The sequence below is a fragment of the Chelonia mydas genome, chromosome 10 (genome assembly GCF_015237465.2).
Source record: "Chelonia mydas isolate rCheMyd1 chromosome 10, rCheMyd1.pri.v2, whole genome shotgun sequence".
NCBI lineage: Eukaryota > Metazoa > Chordata > Testudines > Cheloniidae > Chelonia > Chelonia mydas.
The window spans coordinates 62616616-62636681 of record NC_051250.2 but is presented as its reverse complement, the minus strand read 5'-3'; positions in this window follow the sequence as shown (position 1 = coordinate 62636681).

Here is a 20066-nt window from a genome sequence, read left to right as displayed (position 1 = left end):
TTATTTCAAAATTTAAAACACATGATAATGCTCAAAATTGAAAAGGAACTTTTTTTTTTTACCCAAAACAGTTTATTTTTTAATTTTAATTGTATTTATTTATTTTGGAATTGCCAGCAAACTGAAAAAAGGCATTATTCACCCAGTACTACTTATGACATCAAGATACATTTCTATCCATTATTCATTTTTTTAACTTATAACCTTTTCAACAGATTTAATATTATGACCAACAAAACTCCACCTGTCGGGAAACATGGTTCATTTCAGAGAGTCAGAAAAAATGCAGCATAAATTGCATTCTACACTTCACAATAAACGAGACACAGCACGGGCTCCTGGCCTGACCATGGGACTGTAAGCCAGGAAATCTTGAGTTCTAATCCTGGCTCTGCCATTAATTCACTATCTAGTCTTGGACAAGACACTTAACATATCTGTGCCCCTATCTCCTCACCTGTGAAATGGGCATAACAGTATATATTACCTACCTTACAAATGACATAAGGATTAATTACAAAGGGCTCAACTAAAGCTGTGCTCTTCAAGAGGAATTCAATGAGGAAGCTGTCCAGCATTGGCTAAAATGCACACACCCTGTAGAATACTGCACACCAGCTGATTGTGGGAATATGTACTGCACCTATTACACAGACAAGTGTTGCAAGTGCTACCAGTGAGCTTGCTTACCCTGGCACCCCTGCTGCATGATGCCTGTTCCTGGCCTATGCAGGCATAATTCATCAAGGGTTCCATTATTGGGTGCTGCCCACATCCCAACCCAGTTAAACCTGGGACTCATGAGCCATAATAAAACCCTTCATGTTTGGGTTTTGAAGTTAGATGCCAAGGGTTCATCTCCACTCCATCCAGGGGGAGAATGGAAATGATGAGCCTCAAAGAGCTGGTCATAGCTCCCTCTTCTGGCTAGCCACAAGAGAAACATAATTGAGAGATGGGTGCTGAAGAGAAAGGGCAAAAGACTTATCACTTCAATTCTACACTGCTGAGAAAGATTTGAGGAATCAGTCTGTTGCTTCAGTTCCGACTGATGAGCTACTCTAATTAAGGTTGTTCAATCACATTTTTGAAGTTTTATATCTCAATTCTTAAAGAAAAAAAGACTTCAAATCCCATTACAACTCCATATGCAGTTCCTGATCCTACTGTAAAATGGATGTCATGTACTTTATGCCATTAAAATGTTTAGCATTTTATTTTGTTTGGTAGCCTTTAACTGGGATAGTATCATACAAAATACAACACAACTTAAAGAACAGAACTATCTTTTTGGATAGAATTAATGTTTTAATAACGAATACTGCTATTTTTTTTAATATCTCTTCAAAATCATCTAATGTAATTTGCTTAGCTCTTAAAAGTTGTTTATTCACTTTCTCTGGGCTCACAAACAAACAACTAGAAGATGACTAGAATGGGTGAAATGTACTCTTGCACAGAGCGCCAACATAAAGCCTGGACATCACATAAGTCTTCAGGAACTTGTGCTGGCAATCAAGGGTGAATTTCACCCAATGGATATCTTTATATAAAAAAGGTGCTAGATTTTCATAACTATTGCTGGGCTAGCAGGTTCCACAGAAGGGTTATTTGAGAACCTACATGATAATGTCAGCCAGCTAAAGGCTCTGAAGGAATTATGTGATATTAAAACAAATTTTACACAGATTTTAAAATGCCATAGTGATCTGCATGTGGTGAGGCACTCATGTTTCTCTAAATTATTTGAAATACCCCAGACATGCCAGACCAATCTCCCCTTATGAGACAACACTTTGATACCACTCTTTTACATGCTCAGATCTCTGGTCTCACAAGACCCAAGATGCAGTGTTCTGCCCACACAGAGCTCATTACTGGGCCAAGTCCCAAATTTTTAAAATCAATCCCAGTAGACAAAGCACAAAGCTCTCTTACTCAATAAACAAACAAACAAACAAAGTCTTTTTAAAATAACTTTCAAACAATCTGGTGGCCAAATATCTGTTTAAAGACTTGTCAAAATTTTCTGAGAGGTCTTTTCTGATTTTCTTAAGTTACCAACAATCTTCATTAAATGGGCACAAAAAAAGCACCAGTTTGACTAGATTTCTTTTAGTAAAGGCAAACTGGATTAATGTGGCCATTGGTTGTGGTATTTGGTCTTAATTTAATCTAAGAAAAATATTTTAACATTCATTTCAGGATGGAAATGATGGCTGGAAACAGAATGGAAAGGAAAAGGAATATCTGTCATCTTATCCCATGTGCTTTCAAGTTTTATCCATTGAGATTTCATGCATCCTAAATTACATAATTATTTCCAGTATTCCCTATACTTTCTATAGGGTTCTATAGACCTGAGGGATTAGAGTCACAAAGGGGATTTATTTCAGAGTAGCAGCCGTGTTAGTCTGTATCCGCAAAAAGAAAAGGAGTACTTGTGGCACCTTAGAGACTAACAAATTTTTTTGAGCATAAGCTTTCGTGAGCTACAGCTCAATTCAATGGATGCATCCAACGAAGTGAGCTGTAGCTCACAAAAGCTTATGCTCAAATAAATTTGTTAGTCTCTAAGGTGCCACAAGTACTCCTTTTTTAAAGGGGATTTAGGCTCAGCCCTGCAACACCTAATTTTGGGTACCCTGCCACCTAGTGGAATCCATTACCCCAAGACAGGAGCCCAGACTCCCTATACAAGACTTGGGAAGAGTTAGGCTCCTAAGAATGGGATCCACAAAAGCCAGGAAGCTGAGCTGGCCTAAACCCCATCCCTCAAAAGAAGTTAGGCACCTATCTCTGGGCAAGAGGAAAGCACCTACTTTCATTTATTCACAGCCATGAATCATCTCCTGGAGTTAGACGTCTACACTATATCAGCCCCTTCTTGCCCCAAGGGAAAAAAAATGCTTACAGGATTAGGTGGCAGCTGAATGGGGATCTCTTTGTGGATCTAACCCTGAATATGTTTTAAAGGGTGACTCACAAACTGCATAAATATCCACTGATAATCCAGTGATCAAAAAGTAAACATCAACACTACAGTACAATTTTATTGTAGACTTACTAGCCTGCAGGCCTTTAAGATGTTCTGCCTTTATCAAAGCAGAACATGTTAACATGAGCTTCTTTTGAAAGATATTCTTCTTCAAAGTTTCAATGAGCACATTCTATGAGGTCTGGCTTGACAATAGCATATTGATATCTTTATTCATCATCTTCTATTCACATACCCTCCTCCAGGCATTCTTGGAAATATCTACCATAGAGCCCTTGATTCTTACCACCATGCTGTGAAATTCTGTGTACCCCCAATCAACTTAATATATCTAGACTCAACTATTAACCACCTTAGCCCAAAGGATGAGAGTGGATTTGACAACCTCATATGTTACATGAGAGAACACTTGCTCAGAGACAGATTATCTTCATTGGTACATCTCTTTTTCTTATTGCCCTCACTGATTACAAGAAAGTATTCTTTTAGAAATAGAAAACATCCCTCCGAGTATTACAAGATATAATATATCTAGCCTGAACAATGACAAAGAGCTAAAAGAGATGAAGTCATGCTTAAGTTTAGTAAAGACTATCTTACTTTTGAATCATTTACTTCGCTAGAATGTTCTATCATTTTACACAGCCCTCTTTGAAGTACCGATAATACTAAATAAAGGACACCCACAATAGGAAACCGACTTGTTTTACAGGTGCTAGATCTAACTCTGCTTGAAGGTTTTAGATTTGTAAGATGTCAACTTAACCCACAGAGGGTGGTTTGTGAAATCAATAAAATCAAAACCAGTGTGTTATACACAATCCTACTTATGATTCTGCCACTGTATGTTTGGGGTCCAGAGAAAGAACATATATAAACTGCAAAAATGCAGAAGGAAGTAATACTGTCAAGAGATTCTTTTAGACTTGCTACCCTTAGATGCCCATAATAGGTCTTGCATTCCAGGCCCTCTTGCAATAAACAAGTATTCTTTAATTCCAGGAAAATATTATAAACACCCCTGTACAAAAGATACACACAGAGCAACTCAATGTTGTGCCAATATCTTGTTGGAAGTTTTGAATATTTATAATTACTGGGGGCAGATGGACTACACAAACAATGCTGGGTTTAGTGAAGGATAAAAAAAAAAAACTTAATGGGAATTATTTAAAATGTTTTTGTCGTTTTGCAAGAATGCATGCCATCTCCACCAGGCTGTAGAGAATAAGTTGTGAGTCTGTATTCTGAGCCCTGTCTTCGCAAAAATTTACTACACTATATCAGCCCTGACTGCTCAGCAAGCGAATGGAAGAGAAGGGGAATCAGTTACTCACCATTAATCACTCTAAGAAGTAGCCCTGCAAGCCCACACATTGCAGATAAGCCATTTTCTCAGACGTGATTAGGATAAGTAAGATAGGACTATAACTTCTGGGGAGAGAGAAAAAAAAAAGGATACTCCCAAGTTGTCAAGATTGTCTGAATATTAACGCATCCCAAGTTTTGCTACTACTGCACCAACCCTTTCCTTGGCATAAGAGCAGGGGTCGGCAACCTTTCAGAAGTGGTGTGCCGAGTCTTCATTTATTCATTTTAATTTAAGGTTTCGCGTGCCAGTAATACATTTTAACGTTTTTTAGAAGGTCTCTCTCTACAAGTCTATATATTATATAACTAAACTATTGTCGTATGTAAAGTAAACAAGGTTTTCAAAATGTTTAAGAAGCTTCATTTAAAATTAAATTAAAATGCTGATCTTATGCCACTGGCCCATTCAGCCCGCTGCCAGCCTGGGGTTCTGTTCACCTAGGCCGGCAGCAGGCTGAGCAGGGCCTGCGCCCGGGACCCCAGACCGGCAGGGGGCTGAGCGGCTCAGCCCGCTGCCGGGACCCCAGACCGGCAGGGGGCTGAGCGGCTCAGCCCGCTGCCGGGACCCCAGACCGGCAGGGGGCTGAGCGGCTCAGCCCGCTGCCGGGACCCCAGACCGGCAGGGGGCTGAGCGGCTCAGCCCGCTGCCGGGACCCCAGACCGGCAGGGGGCTGAGCGGCTCAGCCCCCTGCCGGGACCCCAGACCGGCAGGGGGCTGAGCGGCTCAGCCCCCTGCCACTCAGCCTGCTACTGGTCTGGGGTTCCATCCGCCGGCTCCTGCCAGCTGGGGTCCCGGCTGCCAGCCGGGGTCCCGGCTGCCAGCCCCGCTCAGCCTGCTGCCGGTCTGGGATCCCGGCCCTGCCCACATACCTTCTCCTTGGTTCTAGCCCATTCCCTTCCTCTCTCTCTGCACTGAGCACAGAGCTGGGGGTGAAGGATCAGGCTGGGGGTTGGGGTGTAGGGTCTGGCCAGGAGCTAGAATGAGGGAGGGGGCTCAAGGTTGGGGCAGGAGTGGGTGTGGAGTGTTTACCAGGGCAGCTCCCATTTGGTGCGAGGGGTGCGGTGGGAATGTGGGGGGGAGTGCAGGAGCTCCCGTTTGGTGCTCAGGGTGGGGGGTGGGAATGCGGGGGGTGCAAGAGTCAGGGTATGGGGTGTGGGAGGGCTGGGTATGTGTGGGGGTGCTGGAGTCAGGGCTGGGGTCGTGGGAGCTGCACGGGTCAGGGCAGAGGGCTGGGGTGTGTGTGGGGGGGGTGCAGGGGTCAGGGCAGAGGGCTGGGGAGTGTGGGCTAGAGTCCTAGGGGTGCTCCCAGCCCCCTGCCCAGAGCGGCTCATGGCAGGGGGCTGGAGGGGATATGCCGATTCCACCCCCTTTCCCCAAGGCCCCGTCCCCACCTCTTCTCCGCCTCCTCCCCGGAACAGCAAGCATGCTCTGTCTCCACTTCTCCCCCTCCCTTGAAAGGGCCATCAGCTGATCGGCGGCAGGGAGGGAGAGGAGGAGGGGCAGGAACCCCAGCACGCCGGCAGAAGAGGCGGGGAAGAGGGATCTTGCCTTTCCTGCAGCAGCAGCCAGCAGGACCAAGCTTCTTCACCCTGCCCCCATTGGGGGAGGGGCGGAGAAGAGCAGGCCGGGGCAGGCAGGATTTTTAATGGCACGCTGCTGCCTGCCGGGGTCCCGGCCTGGGTTCGGCGGAGGGCTGAGCGGGGCCGGCGGCTGGAACCCTGCAGGCAGCAGCATGGCATTAAAAATTGGCTTGCGTGCCGTCTTTGGCACGCGTGCCATAGGTTGCCGCCCCCTGCATTAGAGTGTGTTCCACATAAGTAGTACTGAATCTAACTTGCGAAGAAATTGCAAGGCAGGCAGGCTATGCACAGAAAGCCTCAAATTAAAATTTTAAGGCCCTGGGAAAATACCAACAAGTCTACATCAGGCAGCCAAAATGCTTTTTGCCAATAGTGAGACCTTTTACACCTCTTTCCACTTTATGCTTTCCTTCTTCAGCAAACCTAGACATTTTCTCATCTACATACGGACCCATGTGATTCTTAGCAGCTGAATGCATATTTAATCTCTTCTTTTGTTCTCCGTACCCCTTAGTACAGCTCTTTTCTAAACAGACAGACATTGACACCCAGGTTCACTGAAGGTTATATGTTACGTTCATTCATAATTGGAGATGAATGAATATTCTACAATGAATACCTTATTCAATAAACGTAGCCTCTTACTGGTCATAGAATATCCATGGGCACACTGTAATTTCTACAGGTTTGTCATTTGAATTAATTTAATACTTTTTTCTTTTACCTCTCCAGATTGATCACATATATCCAACCACTGAGCTGTGTTGTGATTCACCATGTAAACCCTATCATATTTTTTCTGTTCCCTAATTAGAGGATTATATAAGCAAATATTTTGAACATTGGTTTGAATTTTTAACCAAATTTGCTTCCACCAGACTCAGACCCTTTTTGTGTTCGCTTTCCACTACCAATTGAGTTTTGCTGGCATTAACGTTGGCTGAGATGTCCAAATTTCCAAGTCCCATGCACGAGTATTGTTTTCTGGAAACTAAAATTTAAATTCAATTTTCCCCCATGATTATACAAGTTCTATGCATAACATTGTTCTAGAGTCATTCAGTCTCTCACTGGAATATATACTGAGTGTGAACACAAACCTGCTCTTTCTACTGATCAAGAGCTCAAACTGGCTATACATCAACTGCAGTCTAAAAAGGCTCCTGGTCTACACAACATCCATAACAAGTTCATCTTTCATTTTGGGCCAATCACCAAAAGCTGGCCGCTTTGATTTTTGCATCCTTGTACCCAGGATTGCAGCATCCCAACCGTCTGGCACAGAGCAAAGGTCATAGCTGTTGCCAAGCCAGGGAAAGCATTGACAGACCCAAAGAGCTATCAACCATTTTCTCTGCTGTGTATGATCTACAAGGTGATGAAGAGACTACTACTGATGCAGATTAAAGAGGTAGTCTATCCTCAGCTGCCTCGCCTTTAGACTGGATTTAGGAGGGGAAAATAGAAGGTACTCTACCCAAATCAAGATACAGAAAATGCATTTGTATCAGAAAAGAAAGTTGGTGCAGTTCTTATTGATCTTACGTCAGCCTACGACACGGTACATCGGGCTGACTGCCAAGCTGCTGCAAGTTATTCCGTGTAGGCGGATGGTGCCATTCATTCAAGAAATGATTAGCAACTGAAGCTTCATTCCGCAAATTGGGGAGATAATCCATCACTTTAAACATCTCTGCAATGGCCTTCAAAAAGGTCAGTTTTGGCTCCCCTTTCGTTCAATATCTACATACAACCTTCCTGAAATGCAGGCCAAGAAATACGTGTATGCTGATGGCATCTGTATTGCTGACAAGGGATACAATTTCCACAGGATTGAAGGAAATCTCTGCCAAGACCTGAATACTCTGATCACTTACTTTCAGCAATGGAGACTAATTCAACCGAGACGGTGGCAACTACTTTCCATCTAAACAACTCTCTTGCCAATCAATCCATCCTGATTCATGTACAAGCACAGTTATTGCTATACCATCCAGTTGTCACATACTTGAGAGTAAAACTTAAAGATACTTTTGGGACACAAAATGGCTGAATGTACAAACAAACCACTTATTGCTCCTTGGGGCATCAGTCACATTCACTTTGATCCTCTGCTAATCAGCTCCTAGTTCCTCATTTGCTCCAGTGCTTATGATTGCTGCTTTTTTGAGCTTGATTTTTTTTCAGACACCTGGCTTTCATTTGATGGAAAAGGACTGTAGAAAGGGAAAGAAATGGAATACGCTTCACATCCCTTTGACTTCTGCAATTGTCTCTGTGCCCTTTCTGCACAGTATTCTGAACTGTATTTCCCAGTTATTTGGACTTCTTCTCCATTACCTCTGATTCTGCAATAGAGGGCCAGGTCCTCAGCTGTTGTGAGGTGAAGTTCCCCTGACTTCAAATAAGCTACACTGACTGACACTAGCTAAAGATCTACCTTGTCTTTCAAAACCTCTCTCACACACTCAATTAAGAAAAATCTCCATTTAGATGACAATTTAAAAGTCTTTTAATAAAACTGAATTTTGCTTAATCTTAGCAAAATAATACACAGATGCACTTGCAGAAAGATTGACAGCACAGGCACATAGAAATAATCTGGTCTCTTTGCAAGTGGTGATCGAAACATCTGCTTAACAATAAATGCATAACATCATCTGTGCTGCTTTTCTTCCCATTTCAGTCAAAATGTTTTAGAATGCTGGGCTAGGAATCATTGTTGGTTGGACCACTCTCTTGTCTTTGGAGATCGAGTTGTTGTAAAGGAGGTATCTGGACAATCTGGAGACAAAAGGGAACCGACTTAAATTTGCTAAAAGTCTATGAGGTTGAAGAGCTCTGCCAATTAAACAGAGCCAACCAGAGAGAAACTAATTTAATTTCTCTGTCAGCAGACAATGAGCAATGACGCCTTGGCAAAGTATGGGCATTACATAAGGATCTCTGAGCTACTCTTTACAGGAAACATCCAGGCACACTAGTTTGTTCTGGTATATCTGTTCTATGGACAAGTCTTTTTTATAAAACCATTGGGTATGGACCTCCTGCTTGATTTTCAACTTATTCAGACCAGTTCTGATTTTACCCTTGTGTAGATCCGTTGCTTTCTGTAAAATTACTCCAGGTTTATACCAGCATCATTTAAAGAAGCAGCAATTCTACTGCAATCTGTAGAGATTTTGTCTGCCTTGGAGTTAGCTCCAAGCTTTGTTTAGTCAATGTGTTTTGACAATTTAAGTACGCTTTGATATTGCTCTAGATAACTATGGTCAGTTATTGGTGTTTTCTGCCAGTCATGAGCTTCTGCAGGGGTGATTTCTGTGCAACCTTTGACTTTTTCTTAACTTTGTCTCAGACACGCATTTTTAATTTAGGTTTTCAAATATGATTAATTTCACTTAATGTTCTTTATGCTATTGAACACATTTTTCTCTTCTCTTGGTGGTGTTCCCTGTGGGTTGGATATAGAATTCTGTACTTAAGTTTTCAACTGTTCCAATTGTATTATTTTATTTTGGTTTCTTGAGTAGACATGTCACCCTTCTTCTTTGTTCTTGCTTCTTCCTACTATTATAGTGCCCAAGTATTTTTGGGCTGACTGCAGAAGGGCAGATTGAGGTCTGTTTCATCCTCAGCTGGGTTTCCTAGTTCAAGTGGCAGCTCTTCTCAGCCTTGTAGCAAGTATATATAGTTTGTTTCAATTATTTATATGTCATTCAAATATTTTGGCTGTGGCTCAGACTATTAAGTTCATAGAGAAATGACAACCCAGAACTGGGCTCCAACTCTTTTGTAAGATAATATGTTTTAAGGACTGCTCATTTTAGGCAAAGGAGGAATGTCTCTAGGCCTTGCAATCATTCTCACCATTGTAATCCTGCAGAGACATCAAAGAGTCTGAACACACTAGTTAATGTCTTAATTTTGTTATATATGGGATGGCTACTCACTAGACAAAATCTAATGTTCTTCTAGAACTGACTGCTGGACTTCTGAAGGAGCCAATGTGTTTGTTGTAATTATAATTTGACTAACTATGCCAGAAGTTTAGTAAATCTGCCTTAGTTGCAGAGACCCACTCTTTATTTAAAATAAATTTAGGAGGATGGTGAGGAACACACTTCTTCTCTTATTTATACTGGGAAGTCAAATGAAGAAGTCAATAAAGTTAGATCTGTGTGAAACTAGTGCAAGTATAGGAGTATCCTTTCTAATTTATTTATGCTGACCTCTACCTAAAGCCTCTTAGATCTTTCCACCTTCAAAAAGATGCAGTTCAGTTATTTCCCTTTACGGATAGCTGGTGATTATATATCTTTCATTTGAGTTAATAACAAAGTTTGTATGTACATGTACATTTTGCTGTCAATTTAAATATTTTATTTCAATATTTGTATTAAATAATGCCACCTTCTCTGGCTTTCACTGGAATCATTTGAAATTCATCAGTGTCCTCTATCCCAGCTCAGAGCACTAGCTGCTGCCTGATTCCAGTAATGCTCTTCAACTTTTACGTAACAATAAATGCACTTCTGTTAAAAGAACCTAGTGGTCAGCTCCTCCTTGTCATAGTGTTGAGTGCTGTAATTTGAGGGCACTTGGTACCAACACTCCTGGAAGAGAGCCATTTCCTCTTTACCTCAATGCCTTTTCCTGATGTTAAGAATATAGCTGATCAGTATAATAGCACTCTCTTGACGCCTCCAAATGGAATAAGCTGTACTAGAGATGAGCCTACTGATGGTTCTTCTGCCTTGGTTTTCATTTGAATCCAGATGGACATGGAAGAAGAGTTTTCATTTATGGTATATCTAGACAGCACACAGCAGTGTGTGGTGTACATTCCCACACAGCCCCCTTGCATGGGTATAAACAGAAGTGTATTAAGTGAGTAGAGTGCAGACATGCCTGACAGGTGTGAGTATGTATACAACTACGTACCCTAAACATCTCTCTATTTGCTCAAGCCATGCCTCCCCATCTACACTGCTATGTTTAGCAGTGCAGCGTGCCAGTGCCTCCCTGCTGTTGGAGCCCTTCTCCACCACAGGGAAAGATTCTGGCACCTGGGAGGCAGCTGGGAAAGGCTTCACCAGCTCCCCACTTCTGTAGCCTTTCCTCACTGCAGTGAAAGGCTCGAGCAGGAGGGGTGGCGGGTGCTGAAACTTCTCTCCACCATCTCCCCCCACCAGAGCTTTTCACTGGCACATGTAGCTACCCACCTCAGTGTGGACACAGCAGGGTTTTCACTGAAGTGTGTAGCTGCACATACCCTACATGCTGCCGCCAGCGATGGGTAGTATAGACGTAGCCTAAGAGGAGATTAAAAATGCACAGTGATAGTGTTTAATGAGAAACTGATTTCCAGGGAGTCAATCACAATCCCAGGCAGTTATTTTACAAAATAGTAGTAAGTAATATACATACAATATGATGGGGGCTAATTTAGTTACAACCAATCAGGAGAAAGATCTTGGAGTCATCGTGGATAGTTCTCTGAAGACGTACACGCAGCGTGCAGCGGCAGTCAAAAAAGCAAATGGGATGTTAGGAATCATTAAAAAAGGGATAGAGAATAAGATGGAGAATATTTTATTGCCCGTGTATAAATCCACGGTACGCCCACATCTTGAATATTGCATACAGATGTGGTCCCCTCATCTCAAAAAAGATGTACTGGCATTAGAAAAGGTTCAGAAAAGGGCAACTAAAATGATTAGGGGTTTGGAATGGGTCTCATACAAGGAGAGATTAAAGAAGCTAGGACTTTTCAGATTGGAAAAGAGGAGACGAAGGGGGGGATATGATAGAGGTATATAAAATCATGAGTGGTGTGGAGAAAGTGAATAAGGAAAAGTTATTTACTTGTTCCCATAATATAAGAACAAGGGGCCACCAAATGAAATTAATGGGTAGCAGGTTTAACACAGATAAAAGGAAGTTCTTCTTCACTCAGCGCACAGTCAACCTGTGGAACTCCTTGCCTGAGGAGATTGTGAAGGCTAGGACTGTAACAGGGTTTAAAAGAGAACTGGATAAATTCATGGAGGTTAAGTCCACTAATGGCTATTAGCCAGGATGGGTAAGGAATGGTGTCCCTACCCTCTGTTTGTCAGAGGGTGGAGATGGATGGCAGGAAAGAGATCACTTGATCATTACCTGTTAGGTTCACTCCCTCTGGGGCACCTGGCATTGGCCACTGGTGGTAGACGGGATACTGGGCTGGATGGACCTTTGGTCTGACCCAGCATGGCCATTCTTATGTTCTTATGAAAACTATTTTTATCTCTAATATAGAACTTTATGAGCCCCATTTTCAGCAGGCAGCCTCCATGTGCATCTTTGCAGCGGCACACACCTTTTGCACTGTTTGGTGCACTAATACTTGCATGTTTGATCTCTACACATGCACATTTTGTCGGATGTTCACGTAAATAATGTTACCACACTGAGCATGCGTACCGGTGTGCACACAGACAGAGGCTGGACAGAGAAAAATCAGGTCTTAGATGATATACGTACTGTACAAACATTAAGGGCCCAATCCTGCAACACTTACTCACACATGCAGTACCATTGATTGGGGAAGAGATGTTCCATATCTCCAGTCTTTTAGATGGCGTTGTTCAGGATTCTTGTATTTAGGAAATGTAATGGGGAATCCAATTAGATTTCACATATTTTAGCTGGAGCAGCAAAAAGCAGCTGAAATGTATCAGTGAATACAGAGCCCAGAGTTCTCATTTACTTCACTTTCAAGATGCCAGGGTAGGGAAGGACGCTTCCTGATTTGTATCACTGCACTCATGGTTGGTCTACTTTCACCCATTTGGCAGGCTGTTTGGAATTTGGTGACTTGATTTATCTGCTCTGAAACCCATTTTGATCATGTTACCCCTTGGATTAAGAAGTTTCATTGGACTTTTTTTGAGAACAGGGATATAATTTAAAGTTCTACATATGTTCAAGGCACTTGAAGCCTCTCAGCTGTGTTATTTATAGGAACTGATAAATGCCTATGTTCCATTTGAGAGCTTATGTCAGATGCAGATTACTGTCTGCCCTGACACCTCTTTGTCCACTGGTAAAATTCAAGCATTTTACAGTTTGGTCCCTGTTCATGCTAATTCTGTTTCTCACAAGGAGCCCGAACCTGCATTCCTTATCCACGCAAAATGCTGATTAAAGTCAAAATTAGGAATATGCTTAAGTTCTGTGCTGAATCAGGGCTTGAGTCTCTGTGTGCTTCAGACCTGCCAGTAATGGGAATAAAAATTCCTTTTACCCATCTTTTGCCTGTCTCATCTATACAGAAGATTTTCAAAAGTGTGCAAGCAATTTAGGAGCCCAAATCCTTTCAATTGGGGTTGAGTTCCTAAATCCCTGAGACATTTGAAAATCTCTCCTTTAGTTTGCAAGCTCTTCAGGGCAGGGAATGCCTCCAACTATGCCTTTGTACAACACACAATAGAGCTTTATAGGACTACTCACGCAGAGCTCTCTTGGGCCTAGTCTCATAAATACTATTCAGACTGAATGGGAGTTGCAGAATTGGATTAAAGAATACAAAGTTTAGGGGGCACATCCTCAACCAGCATAAGTTGTCATAGTTCTGTTGAAGTCAAGGGAAGTGTGAAAGTTTACATCAGTTGAGGATCTGCCCTTAGACTTTTAGGAACTGCTCCATAAATAATGGTCTTGCCAACAGGGTTGCCAACTTTCTAATCGCACAAAAGTGAACACCCTTGCCCCGCCCCTTCCCCTAGGCCCCCCCACCCCTTCTCCGAGGCCCCGCCCCCACTCACTCCATCCTGTTTCCCTCTGTCGCTCGCTTTCTCCCACCCTCATTCACTTGCTCATTTTCACCAGGCTGGGGCAGGGGGAAGGGGTCTGGGGTGTGGAGGCAAGAGGTTCAGAGTGTGGGAAGTGGCTCTGGGCTGAGGCAGGGGGTTCGGGTGCAGGCTCCGGGAGGGAGTTTGGGTGCAGGAGGGGGCTCCAGGCTGGGGCAAGAGGTTGGGGTGCAGGCTCTGGGGTGGGTCAGGTATGAGGTGTTTGGACTGAAGGAGGGGGCTCTGGGCTAGGGGTGTAACCAAGGGATTCAGAGAGTGGGAGGTGGCTCTGAACTGAGGCAGGGGGTTGGGGTGCAGGCTCCAGGTGGGAGCTCAGGGTTGGGGCAGGGAGTACAGGGTGTGGACTCTGGGAGGGAGTTTGGGTGTGGGAGGGGGCTCAGGGCTGTGGTGGGGGTTGGAGTATGGGAGGGGGTGAGGGGTGCAGGTGGTGCTTACCTTGGGAGGTCCCCGGAAACTACAACATGTCCCTTGGCTGCTAGGCAGAGGTGCGGCCAGGCAGCTCTGCATGCTGCCTCTGCCAGCAGGCAGCGCCCCCGCAGCTCCTAGCCAATGGGAGCTGCAGAACCAGTGCTCAGGGCAGGGGCAGCACACGGAGCCCTGCTGGCTGCACCTCCACCTAGAAGTCGAGGGACAGGTCACAGCTTCCGGAGAGTTGCAAGAAGCCAGGCAGGGGGCCTGCCATCCCTGTCAACCGAACTTTTAACAGCCCGGTCAGCAGTACTGACTGGGGCCACCAGGGTCCCTTTTCGACCAGATGTTCCAGTCAAAAATGGACATTTGGCAACGCATACATTTTAAACAGTTTGAAGATGACTCCAGTGATTACAAGACCTAGTTTATACGGGGGTTGGGGAGGAGGAGACAGAGACTATTCAGGATACAGAATGTTGTCAGAAAAAACAACAGAATTCCAATGCCCCATTTTCTGTCTGTTCTGAAAGCCTGATTCTGATCTCAGAGTATTGTAAATCAAGAGAAAATATTTCACTTTTTGAATTTTATGAAATGGTGGGCTGCATATTCTGAAATCCTGACTTCGAAAGGTAAAAGCCTTCAAAACAGAAATACGCTAACCTCAAACTATAAAACAAATAAATACTCAATGCAACAACATAATCCAGAATAACTCCATTTTCAGCATCTTGTTACAAAGCATAAGATCTTTGCTCTTGTGATTTATGGTATCACCCAATGTTGGAAATTGAGCTTATCCTTTATTACCGAACGACAACCCTTTTTTTTTTTAAATGGTGAATACATATATAAATACACTACCTGTATAAACATACTATAGCATGTGCTGTTTGTATATACACACACACACACACACACACCTATAACCAAATAAAAGATTCTTTGCTTGTGCATCCCCATCTGCATTGCAGAAATTCTTACCACCACCTCTAACTTGTTATTCTGTAAAATTAGATTTATGGTGCTCTAAATCCCATTTATATTTTTATCTGAATCAGCCTGCTCATCCCTTGCTGCTCTGCCTTTCCAAATCAAATTCAGTCAGTCCTGTCTAGCTCTGTCTGAATGTTTCCTTTGATTGAGTGATGTTATTTCTAGAAAAAAAACACTCAAATCAATTTAATGCAAATTCCTTTTCACGTCCTGGTTGACCCATCAGGACTTTGACAATAATAGATTGAAGTAGTTACTTCCTGAGGCAGATGACTCATTGAGTGCTTAGTAATCAATTTTCATCGTTGTGACTGCATAATCTGTCTTTGGGGTCCTGTTACATATCGTGACTAGAATGCCATAGAATACCAATGTGCTCCATATGAAAAATGGATTGCACAGTTGCAGAGGAGTTGTACAATAAGAAAGGGTTTACTGGGTCAAATTCTGCTCTTATGTGCACTGGTAAAAATCCAGAATAATCATGAAAGTCAATGGATGTATTCCAGATTTAAACTGGTGTAACTAAAAATCAGATTTTGGCCCATTTGGATATACACCAAGGGAACTTAGCATTTTTCTGCATGTTGATTCACAAGATACCGAAATAATATACCATAGGCAATTTATCTGAGCAATTAAAGCTTCACACATAATCCAGTTAACTAATCCTTTCTCCTGCAGGGAAATATGTTTGTAGCACAAATGGTGAAATGGGGATGGGAGGACAAAATCCAAGCACTTGCTGTGTAAAGGCCTGCTTCTGTGAGATGCAGAGTTTCTTGTATCAGATCTGAGCACCCTCAACTCTGATTGAGCTAGATGGGAGTTGAGGGAGCTCAACACCTTGCAGAAATAAGTCCCGTGTACCTCACACACACACACACACACACACAGTTTGATACTATAGATATATTTGTTACTTTCCTGACTGCACGATGAGAAGTGCAGTCAGGAAAGTAACAAATACTTTCCTCAAGGATTGTCTAAATGGACAACCAACCTAATTCTCAATTACTGAGGGACACTCTCTACTCATTGATATATTTTGCTTTCCACAACCAAATCTCTGTACAACTTTTCACGAGGGATGTACGAGTATTTGGATTCTAAAATCTCAACTGTATTGTTAATCTATTCACCTAAATTTGGGTTATTCCTGATTATGTACTCTATGTATCATATGACTTTAAAAACAAACTTTATATTTGAGGATAATCTAAGCACTATAACCAGATGTACAGACACTCTTTTCCCAACCTACGTTTTATATATTTTTTTTAACATTTCCTTTAATAAAAATTTTAAAAATCTGTCAGGGAAAAGAGTGTCACCCTTATCTCCTCTTTACTGCAAACTTTACTCTGTATAGTCCAGCGTAACTCCATTGAATTCAAACAAGATACTTCAGCAGAGCATTTTACCCTCATGAAAGAGTCGAGCTTGGAGTGATTAGCATTGGGAAGTTCTGAGTTTGGGCAACTTAATGAATTTTACTGCAAGAAAACCATGTTCTTCTGTATGGATGAATCCAATTTTCTTTGGCAGCTTCCTGGTGGTCTTCACTGCACAGGCCTGTAAAGTCTGCATTCTTTATCTTTTTCACAAAAGAAACAACGTCTTACTTTAACCTTTAACGGAAGGATTGTTTTTAAAAGTTAAAATAAATGAATGAAACCTACATGAAGTTATATTGGGGAAATATTACATTTTAGGAGACTAAAACAGTCTGAAAAATGGGAGCGAAATATTTCTTTTCCTGTTAACAATACAAGCTAAATATTCAGACACACTGTTTCAGCTGAAAAAGACAGATGTAACAGACTAAAAAATTCTAGCAATCACTTGTCAAAATATGCAGTGGTGTTGTTGCCCTCTTGGTCCCAGGATATTAGAGAGACAAGGTGGGTAAGCTAATATCTTTTATTTATTTATTTAGAAGTTGGTCCAGAAAAGAAAATTACCTTACCACTTTGTCAAAATACAGCATTTTCAAAATCACTTAAGGACCCTAACTTACTACAGTGTATAGGAATAGAGAAGTATCCCTTTAAATAGTTGGAGTCCCCTAGTAGTACTCACCATGTTCTATACTTAGAATCTAGGAGAACCCTCCCAGAGCAGCAGTATATATAGGCAGCTGGACCTTGAGAGTTCTATGCGTATACTGAAAACATGATTATTTTGACCCCACTGTGCCAGTGTTCTGTCCCTCACACTCTTATGTATATAGCAAAAGACACAACACCTACATTCCTTGCATGATCAAGACACACAATGAAGACAATGGTATTTAACTTCACAAAGAACACAGGACTGGTCTGTATGGAGTAAATATAGTTGGGCTGTATTTTGGCTGCTCCTAGCATGTTTGCAAAGGGAAAGATAGTGCACAATTCCTTCCCTGCTAGTGATCCAGTGAAAACTTCAGCCTAATGATATGTCTACACAGCAAAAAATAAACCCAAAAATAAACCCATGGCAGCGAGTCTCAGAGACCAGATCTATAGACTCAGGCTCACACTACAGCACTAAAAATACCTGTGTAGACATCTAGGCTCAGGCTGAAGCCCAAAAAGTGGGATGGGTTTCAGAGCCCAAGTCCAAATGTCTACACAGCTGTTTTTAGCACTGTAGCACAAGCCCAAGTCTATAGGTTTGGACTCTGAGACTTGCTGCTGCAGGGAGATAAAAGGTTGCCATGTAGACATACCCTCAATCCTATCCCTTGCACCTGCAGCCTTGCCGAGCCTAGACTTATTTTTATGAAATTTCTTGTTGCTACCTCTAACTTAGCCCTAGGAATGGTGGGAATGATAGCGTAGACAAAGTTCTGGCAGCTGCTGGCCTTACGAGCACATGCTCAGATCAAGGTTAGGTGTCACAGTGCCTGAAATACTAGCAGTTGTCTGGAACCAGGTCTACAATAGCTCTCCTGAACCAGCTCCAGCAACAATGGGAAACTTTTGGCAGAAGACCCTATTGTAGATACAAATGGACATATCCTCTCCATAAGCTCCTTTGCTGTAAAGTGTGGAGGACCATCAGTGGCTGCAAGGCACCACAAAGAAAACAGGCCATGATTTCTTTCACCTCCATGTTACCCAGAGATCTGAGTCTGGCATAACAAGGAACAGCTACTGTATCCTTTATAATAGTATATACTTAATAATATAATAGTATATACTTCTGAATGCGCTCCCCCAGACCTCAGAGGTCTGGGAGAGCGCATTCAGAAGTGCACACTATTGTTGCCTTTTACAGGCAAAACACCTCTAGCCATTGCTGCTTGTTCAAGGCCTCTGTATATATCCCATCCCCTAATACAGCAAGAGCTATAGATGTCACGATCCAGTCCATGGTAATTTAAGTTTCCAAGTGAATGTGTCATAGAAGCATGGCTACAGGAGTAAGATTTCATATTTCAGATCACATCACAGAATGTCTGATAATTGTCAGTGAAGTGTTTAGAATGAAAGAGATCCTCTCTTAAAGGAAAAGTACATGTGGTGAATGTAGACTGACCACAGATATGCCGAAAAACAGCAACTGTCTGAGCTGCAAATACAGTCTATTTTGATCATGATTATTATCTCCACAGGTACCTGCTCTTTTGCCTGCCTGATTTTCCATATTGTGCCAGTAAAACACACTTGTAAAAACTGCCTCTTTCAAAGACAGTTGTTACAATAAAAGAAATTGAAATATAATAGTGATTTTTATTGCTTGGCAATAGTTTTCCAAACAACAGTACTTTGTCCAGAAGCCTTACTGTGTTACAAGTTCCCTTTACACCTGTTATCTGAAGATCTCCAAGCAGCTGACAAGTAATGGGCTCGTTCCTGCTCTTGACTGAACTCATGCATAGGAGCAAGCTGATGAATTAAAGCATGGTTGTGCTCTGAAAAGTGGTAATGTAAAAATGGCAGCCCCCTAACTCAGCAAAGCCCCTCCCTGTGCTTATTCAAAGACACATGAAGTGACTTAAGCAACAACAAAAGAAAAAAATAATAATATAAAAGTGATTACTGCCTTTTACTTTTGTTAGAACTTCCAAGTGAGAGATGCATTCTACATCTTCTTGGGTATTCTTGAGTCTATATGGTCTAGCAGTTCCGGAAGAGATTTAAAAAAGGGGGGGGGGGGGCTTGCCCTGCATAGCTAGGACTAATTTCCTAGGACCAGGAAAGACTCTTTGCTGCTACTGCACTGGGATATGATACAGCTGGAAGGAGTATACACAACCCCTGCAACAGATACTTCAATTTGCACCCCTAGCATTCAAAGCACAACGCTTTCCAATGCTCTGCTACTCAATTACTGGCCTTATGGGGGTGGACCTGTCAAATGAGTCACTGGAATTTCATCAAGGAACAGAGAGAAAGTATGCATATGCTAAGGAGGTATATAGATGTCCAAGGACTCAAGAAGGGTAAGATAGCTTGAGAAAGTTCTCAGGGAAACTCTGGACAGAGATACTACTAGAACTCTCAACAGCACTCCACTTGGGGGATATATGTAAATATTGGAATCTCTCAATCTGCTTGTACCCTTCTTCAAAAACCATATTTATACTCTTGCTAAGTCTGTGCTAAGGTTTGTATCTTCTTTTTGTAAGAATTTTTCCCCCTTCTGTTAGAGATACTAAAGTTCTATTCTTTTTAAGTGCTGTAGATTGAGGCCACACCAAATGCCACCACTTGCATCACCAGGAGAATCGCCTGCTAAGTTCCAAAAAATTACATCTGTGTCAATCTTACAACAGCAGTAGGGTTACACAGATGTCACTGAAGAACTAATTTAAACTTTGTTAGGGGTAATATGTTTGGGCAGGAAAGATCCTGATCTGATTTGCT